Here is a 9,534-nt window from a genome sequence, read left to right as displayed (position 1 = left end):
GGTTAGCAGTCTGATGGGCGAGGTAAGAGATTGCTCTTCCTCCAGACTGGCACAGTCTCCTGAAGGAAGCGTCGTCTTCGAGAGCAGAACTCCCACCCCCCCGGAGCCGGCCGCCACCTTGGATATTGTGAGGGACCACAAATCCAACCAGGAAACTGCCTGGAATGCTGCCATAGCGGTAGCTTCCAGGGCAAGTGCCTCCTGCTGCGAGAACCATAGGTTCTCCGACAGGAGCTGCTGCAGGGACACACCTGGAGTCAGCCTCGCTAACTCCGGGTTAACCTGTTTCGGCAGTATCGGGTCTTCTGATGGCACGTAAAAACGCCTCTGCCGCTGTAGAGGAGGAGGAAGCAGCTTAGAGGACCGTCCGGATTTTAGCGAGTCCTTCCCGTCCTGAGACGAGACTTCACACCTGATCCAGGACTGAGTCCGCAAGCTCTGATCGTGGCAACCCCATCATCATTTTGGGCTCCCTCTTGGGACCCCAAAATGACTCGAGCCGGGACGTGGGCTCTGATGGTGGTAGCGGCGATCCTTCCGCGAGGCCATTATGCAGACGCATCAGCTTAATGACTTCCGCGAAGTTCCTCTGTATCTCGGGCGTCACAGCGTCCTGTGGTAGGACCGTCCAGTCCCTCCAACAAGAGCATATCCCTCGATACTCCTCCTTCAGAAGGAGGAACAGCGACAGACCCCTGACGGTCGCCTCCAACTACTTGCGCGTACGTCCTGGTCGGTCCTAAGACCGTGCCTGAGCCGTACGGCGTCATAGCTGGGTCACGAGCGGCGCACCTCTCGTGATCGCTCCTTGGTACCTCGCTCCTCCCGGTATAGCCCGAGGAGGTTGAAGGTACAGGAGAGGCAGACCTGACGCTCCCCCCGCGCTCGCTGGCAGGACCAGCGTGCGTAGAGGGCTGCTGCCGATCGTCAACCCGCGGTGACGGTCTAGCAGCAGGCCTAGCGTCGCCGCTCGCCTGGGGCGATTGGCTCGGCTGAGAACGTCGAGACCGCTCTCTAGCGTCAGGCGAGCTGCCGCTGGTCACCGTCTCCGCCCGGTCCCATCGGGAGCGGCGGACGGGTGACCTGCTAGGCTCCCTTTCGCGTCGAGACCGGCCAGCGTCCTCTCGGCGCGTCAAACCGCTGGTACTAGCCGTGGCTGGTACCGGCGGCCGTGGGGACTCCTTCCTCGCCTCAACCCGTGGCCGGTCAGTGACCGTCACGTCAGCCCGAGCAGCCGGCTGGTCGCTGCGAGAGCGTCCAGTGGCCTGGCGAGAGTCGTTGCACGACTCTCGCCAGTCTTCTGCTCCGTGCCGCTGTCTTGACGGCGAGCGAGCTCGGTCGTCGAAACTTTGGCTGGACGGTCCTCTTTAGAAGAGCGTCCACTCGGTGCTTCTCGCGAACGAGAAGCAGCCGAGACGGGAACCTGGCTTAGCGGGCAGAACCACTAGTACAGTGAGGACAAGCACCAGCCGAAAGCTGATGCACCTCTGGTCCCCGTCGACTTCTTCTTTGCAGAAGAAGCGACGGGCCCCGCACCCGAAGGAACAGGAGGACCAGCAGAAGAGCTCCCAGCTCGCCTGAGCGAGCCGGGCCCTTAGAAGATCCCGAAGGAGTCTTCTTAGGGGGGGAGGAGGCAACCTCTTCTTCTTCGGCTGTTTGGCCTTAGAAGTCGAAGGGGAAGGAGAGGCAGCAGACGACGAAGAAGACGATGAAGACGATGACGACACCTTCTTCCTCTTCCTCTTCTTCTTCGCCAGGCTCCGCAGGACAGACGTCAGGTCTTCCATCCAGGAGGGAGCCGGGGCAGTTGCCGAAGCAACAGGGCCCGACTGCACCTGTCCGGAAGGACCTGAGACTGTTTACAGCAACACCAGCAGCGGAACGGCAGGAACAGGTCCGGGAACAGCAGGAACAGCAGGAACATCTGAAAATGAATGTGTACCTGAAATGGAAAGAGTCGCTGGAGCGGCCACAGGTACGGCAGGCACGGCAGGTACTAAGGGAGAGCCAGGCGTCCTGTCGACAGTCACCGACATCCGTGGCACTGGCGGCAGGTCCAGGGGGGTACTCTTGGGGCAGCGGAAGTCCGGGGTCGGCAAAGGAAAAAATCCAGGTGGTGGTGGCATCGTCCTCTTTGGAACGCGGCAATAGGTTTTTTGTACTGCCACCGTGGGTGTCACCGACATTATGTGAGGCGTATATACAAGATGTGGTGGCATCTCATACGCAGGGGTAGTTAATGTGGTCGTCGTGGTGGTCACCGCACCATGAGTGACCACGGCCGACCCCGCCAACCGCTGTATCAACCCTTGGATGCTGGGCACTCCCTGCAGTCCCAGCGACTCCCACACCTGTCCCAAGTCGTCCTTCGCTGCTGGCACACCTGCGGAAGCGAGAGTCGGGTTAATAGGAGGGGCTTCCCCGCGCCTGGGGGGCGAAATTCCCCCCCCAGAGCGGACAGAAGACCCCGAATACAACTGTACGTCCGGGTAGCGGGCGCCCTCCTCCACACTCGACGGATCGAGAGAGGAAAAGGACTCCGCTACCCCCCCCGCAGGGGAAGGCGCAAACCGTGGGGGCTGGCCGGGAGGCAGGAAAGAGGACGAAGTGTCCGTCACCAAAGGAGTCACTGGACTTTCCGATGACTTCTTGGCCGGCCTAAGTCTCTTCCTGCCCTCGTACAGCACCCACTGCGCCTCGGACCAATTCATACAAACCATACATGGCTCGTTACGAGAGCACTCTCGCCCTCGACAACGAGTACAAACCTCGTGGGGGTCCACCTCCACAAAGGACCTGAAACCCCACATTACGTCCCTCCAGCCCGGGACACACTCTTACGGGCGACTGGAGGGCGCGGTGAAATTTCAATTTCCTCTGATTCACTCATTGTAATCAATTGAAATAGAGAAAAAAGTACTTACTATCACTCCTGATAAACAGAAATAGAAACCAAATACTCAAGAATTGAAGCAAACGACAAGCGGCAGAGCGATGGCGAACACGTCCTTCCCACACACGGCCGAAAGCAAAAGTGATTTGTTTACCTCCCAGTCGCGCGGCGCGCGGACGATCGGACAAGCAGTTAACTACCGTTCTCCCCCCCCCCTTGTTCGAAGCTTACGACCGTTCCAGCTGCCGCTAGCTTACTTCCTATTGTTAAAGGACCGATGGTTTGTAATTACGTATCGGAACAATTACAGCACTGGGTGTAATGCACTATAGCAAAATCTCGTTCTGTTACGAGTGTTCGTTACAGAAATAGGTATTGCCCAAAAACGTGCTTGCACTGTCTCTGAAACCCATAGTAGACATGCTGCTTAGTTGTCAATCAAGTTTTTATAACCAAGTATTTTTTACAAGCTAGCTATTGAATAAATTTGTATTTTTCTCAGTCAAAACATATGCCCCTCAATGCTAACTTTCCTCTTTTAACGACTTTCTGGTCATTGCAAATTCGGCCCCATAATTTCTTATGGTGCGAAAACAGACAGAGGCCCATGGACCGAAAACGATTGCGTCACACTACGGCGATAATCCAGCAGTAAAACATCTTCATATATCCAAAAAGTAAATAATAAAGATATATGCGCATTACGATTATAACAATTACATGTATAGCTGATAACAATCTGCATGAATAACTGGTAAACTGTTCTGCAATGACAGTTGAGTATAGCAATTATTTACAATAGGTACGAAAGTCAAAATGTCGTGACGTCATAATACAGAACTTAAAAGAACGTTCTAATTCAGAAAAATAATTGCTTAAATTTGAGTCAGAGTCGAGTTACTTTTTCAATAACGAATATTTTCAAATTAATCATCATAAATATGTAAAATATTGATGTTTTACTACTTATTTAAAAATTACCTAAGAGCACGCTTCTCGTCATCTTCTACCAAAACAGCTGTTTACTCCTGGCTTGTTGTTGGTGAGAAATCGTGTTTCGATTGTTGTGATAAAAGTGCTCCAGCGTCTGTGGGTACAAGTGGTGTGCGGATTTATCACAGGAAATGGAAAGTTTGTTGACACAAGCGACTCCGTAACCATCGAGATGGCGTCAATCTTCGAAACATTTTTAGTTGTAAGTAAAAATTTCTAAAGCGTTTTGGTGAGATTTCCACTGCCGTGGGCGCCATTTTCAGTACCCTCTGTTTAAATCTTAAAATTTGGCCTTAATTTCTAACTTTGGAGAAAATACTTACTTCGAAAGGAGAGTAGAGGTCTTTAGCTCAGTTTCTCACCAACAACAAGTCGCGACTGATGCCCATCTCGGGTGTCAGGACGCGTTATAATGTACTTTTTCGGAGGGTGGCTAGCGTTGATTGTAGGTGGCCTGCTTGGCCTGCTGTGATATTCTACCCTACTTAAAAACGTCCAGGTAAGGGACCATGTTCCGATTGTTGTGATGAAAGTGGCCCAGCGTCTGTGGGTATAAGTGGTGTGCAGATTTATCAGAGGAAATGGGAAGTTTGATGACACAAGCGACTCCGTAAACATCGAGATGGCGTCAATCTTCTAAAATATTGAAGCGTAAGTAAAAATTTCGAAAGCGTTTTGGTGAGATTTCCACTGCCGTAGCCATCCTTTTCACTACCCTCTGTTTAAATCTTAAAATTTGGCCTTAATTTCTAACTTTGGAGAAAATACTTACTTCGAAAGGAGAGTAGAGGTCTTTAGCTCCGTTTCTCACCAACAACAAGTCGCGACTGATGCCCATCTCCGGTGTCAGGACGCGTTGTAATGTACTTTTTCGGAGGGTGGCATGCATTGATCGTACATGGCCTGCTGCAGGCCATGCGGTGTTTTCCCCTATACCGAAAAATCAAAACCAGAAAGCGACTTTACTTAATGAGAATAGGTAGGTATCCTCCTGAAAACATTTAGTTACCAAAGTAACCCACACGTAACAAAGCCTAAATTACATTAACATAAACCTGTATGCTTGGTAGTAGGTAGCTATTTTTTCTACTAGCCTTGGTTAGCTACCTACCAAGCGATAGGCAGAAATTTCGACCCCATCTTCAACTAAAGGTTTTAACTTACAACAGCTACTGTTGGTCCCTGCATCGATGCAGTACGACTGAAAAATCTTGCAGTGACATTCTGGGCAGCTGTCCTGGCTAAATTAAACATTTTTGGACAATTTTGTGGTAGGACACTCGGGTGTAACTACTTATGACAGTGTTCCGGCTCCTCACTTATAATCCTGGTGTCGGAGGACGAAAGGTCCTAACGCCCTCTTTATTGTTTTCCAGGCAAGATAAAAGTGTATTGTTCCTTATAAATTACCATTAATCATTTAAGGTCATGCCCGAACCACAGTACTTTCACCTGCAAACGTGTCACTTATATAATATTTTAACAAAAATATATGATATGAAAATTACTGTTGAAAAGCCTGAGTAAAAGTTTGTGGTTCCTCATAATTTACAATTAAACACGAGGTCACACGGTAATCTACAGTACTATCATCTGCAAACGCGTCAGTTATATAATATGAAAAAATACAGTTTAAAAAGTTGGAGAAATAAAAACGTTTAATAATGGACATGAAACATCAGAAATGGTTAGTAGGAGAGTGATCTTGGAGATACGTGGAAGTAGTTTTTTTAACGTCAGTGTAGGGGTAAAGGATAGAACTGTTTTCTGTAGTTCAGTCAAGTGGAAAAAATAGGCAACGATAGTTTTATTCAAGGTTTGAGCAGATGGAGTGAAAGAGGTATAGGAAAGGATGAACCTTAACATCTAAGAAGCATAGAAGTGTGCAATGGATAGTGGTGAATGGTGATAGTATATGTTAGATTGACAAGTCTTCTGGAGTGGGTGTAAGAAGCACCTCAAGTCGTAGAGATTTTATAGCACAGGAAATTCTCCCAAGATTCAGCACTTAAATCTGAAGTGTGGCAGGAACTGTTAATACAATATATATATATATAATATATATATATATATATATATATATATATATATATATATATATATATACTCGTATATATATTTTGAATATGTATGAGAGAGAGGAAGAGAGATGAGGTTTTTTCTTGAAGATTTTCCCTGTGGTTTATGGTAGTTTGAAGGAAGAGTTACTAGGGAGGGAGAGAGCTACTACTCGGGAAAACGCTACAGCTAACAGCAAACGTCCTTGAAAGTCTAATACCTGGTAGATATTTTCCTGCCGTTAGGTATTATGATTTTAACTGGCACTTGTTTTTATTGCTGTAACTGAATTGAGAGACACACTGCCATTATTTTTTAGTATCATCTAATTTATAAAGAACATTATATAAGTAATATTAATTATAAAATATTTAAACGTAGGCGTAAAATATATCTTTATACTCGTCGTTAAGTTTCCTTAACTTCTCAAAAGACGTCTTTATAGAACGTACCTTATTTGTAGACGTCATATTTTACAGTATTCAAAACACGTCAACTGTTTAATTAAAAACCAACATTAATCCGCAACATCGCCATGCAATAAACGACAATTATGTTATTTTGTATGAAAACAAAGAAATTATTATATTCATAAACGAACCTAACTGAACATGATTGAACCCGGGATCCATATGCTATAGCACAATGATGGTGTATCTCATGTCACGAAGAACTAATGTATTATTCAATCAAATTAATCTGATTAACATTTCACGCTGTTCTTTTTCGTCAATTATAAGGCAAAAATAAACCTTTTAGAAATACAATTTGTGTCCATTTTCATCTTTAAAAATCAAACCAAAGCGCATAGACTCAAAATAATTTCCAAACATTTCTAACGAATAAAACAAAACTTGTGATTATACAGACGGAATTCTTTGGAATATGCCATTACTTATAAAAAAAAATCGCCGAGTAATGGTTTCTATTACGAAACTCTGAACGTGATACAATATTAAAATCATTAAGATAAGAACTACTGAATCCATTAAAAATAAGGAGTTTAGCAATGAATCAATATTAGCTAAGATAAATAAAAATAAGTTGCCGTAGCGTAATATCACCCTATAAATGTTACTAGTTAATTACGCTGAATTTGCAAAAATTTCGACATTTGATATTGTTTTCGGTGACATAACAGTATATCAGATTTTAGTGTGTAGGCGAAGTGTATCGTATTTCCAATACTAAGGCTCGTAGCTTTAAAACGTCGGTATTGAAATACAATGTGTTGAAGATAAGTGAATACTACTTGTGATCAACGTAACCTAGACGTATTAAGAGCACATTGCGTATGTAGCTTGTCTAATCAAAATTTATGATAGGATAAATACAATTGAATATGACATGCGTCCGTCAATAGAGAAATGCATAATCAATAAGGACGTACGGAGCAGCCTGGTCTAGTATTGAAACTCTGCGACAAAAGTGGGAAAATGGCGCGAGTTCAAATGGCAAGTGAAAGACTGAAAATGCATGGGAAGAATATATATCAGTTGAAAATCATCACAATTGCCCCATAAGAATGAGGAAAATTACGTCTTATCATAATCAGAAACCGAGAGGCATAGACGGATATGAATAAATTACGTGGACTTCTTGATAGCTACATAGAAATGTGAAAGGGAAAAAAAAAAGGCTCCCTGAAGGTTTAAGGCAGGGTTTCCTAACACGGGGTATCCATACCACATATGAGAACCACATGCTGGGGGTATGGAACTTGATCTCTGGATATTTGTATATATTTTATTTTAATGTGTCATTGTATACATGGGTACATTTTGTAAATAAAAAACACTACATAAAATTATAAATGCTTTTGATTTTCTTGTATGTTATATTCTTTGCTCTCCATACCTAAAATATGTATTAAACTAAGTATATTAAGTTATATTGTCAACAAATATGACTTAAGCAAGCAAAGGGGGTATGAAACCATATTGGCAATTCATTGGGGGTCTGGAGTCATCAAAAGATTAAGAAACCTTGGTTAGAGGGATCAAGAATGGCTGATCATTTCCTTGGTTTTTAGCAAATTTCAAAATATAGTTGTCCCTAATTTTGAAACACTGAATCAGATAAATACTGAACGTGATGTAAATGAAAAACACGCGAGATTTAATTGTGTAAATATTGATGACGTTATTATGATTTCTGAAAAGGCAGAGAAAACAAACTGTGCAACTGATCTGATGCCAATATCTAATATTGCTGGCGTAGAACATGTCTTCATATATTACCGATATAATGGTAAACGTATCTCTGAGAGCAAGTTCCCTATATTATTACTGATAATTATTATTTCCGTCTAAGAAACCTGTTCACATGGAACAAGCACACGAGGCCATTGAATAGGAATTCAAGTTTCCAAAGAATGTTTATTTCAACCCCACACCGCAGCCTCCACACTTTTTACCAATCTCCGAGGCACCTTGATGCACATGAAATTAATATTTTTTACACATCCAATAACCAGTACGTATGTGTTTCATCTGGTGGAATAATAATAAGATCAATATCTCATTACATATCACTTCCATATCTCAATATACAGGCACTGAAACCTACACATTTTTTTAGCAGAACAAGTCATAATAATAAAAAAAAATTCTACAGTATTTGTTCAGTTTTTCTTCTGTATTGTGTCCTCATACTCATCACGCAAATAATGCCGTATCTGATCACAACAGACAAGAGGAATATAAACAGTCGTTGGCAAATCTGGACTTTCAGTGTGTAAAATACTGAAAATAAAGCAACGAGAACATCACTTATATCAGAAGAAGACGACGATTCTTATGCCTAGCAAAATCATCTATCATTTAGCCTACATCTATCGTAACATCATTATGAATCTCCATGAGAAGTGGCAACCTCTCCAACCGCTCCTCATTCATTGTAGATCTTATGTCCGTTTTTATTAAAATTAGTGCTAGAAACTGCAGAAGCTGCTTAACATTAGGCTGTTGCGCACATGCCTTAAAAGCAGCAATGGCAGTGGATGGCCTTTCATGGGCGATGCTGTTTTTCCACCTCGCTCCCCGCATTAAGAATTCACTGCGAAGGGAAGTTGGGTTTAGAAGATCTTGAATATAAATGCTGGCTGAGGAATCAACAGATTCAACATTTAGGTTTTCAATCACAGATGGAATTAACTGATGAAGTTGGTGAATGGAAAATGTCCTTACAACTACCATGATAGAGAAAATTAGAATTCGACTTGCCTTTTGGCTGCTGGAAGAAAAAATCTTAATTTCCTGTTGCTTTGCAGTTAGTCTTTATTGTTTCGTTGCTCCTTTGTTGTTCACTAAATGAAGACGCTTTTGTCTTTCACAATCCAAGGACAACAGCAAAGTTACAGCAAACACTCGGTATCTATACAGATGTCGGGAAAGAAAATCATTAGCCTAGTTCTATATGCATTGACTATTGACTGCCACGATCGTTCAGTAATTCAAAACTTCCAAAAGCATCCATGATGATTTAACCTCACGAGTTACAAACGAACTGACTGTTGAATTGCCAATTTAACTTAACGTACATACTTAGAGAGACAGAGAGAGGTACGGCTAGAAGCAATATCAAAATTT

This window comes from Macrobrachium nipponense, chromosome 1 (genome assembly GCF_015104395.2).
Source record: "Macrobrachium nipponense isolate FS-2020 chromosome 1, ASM1510439v2, whole genome shotgun sequence".
Classification (NCBI taxonomy): domain Eukaryota; kingdom Metazoa; phylum Arthropoda; class Malacostraca; order Decapoda; family Palaemonidae; genus Macrobrachium; species Macrobrachium nipponense.
This window is presented reverse-complemented; position numbering follows the sequence as displayed.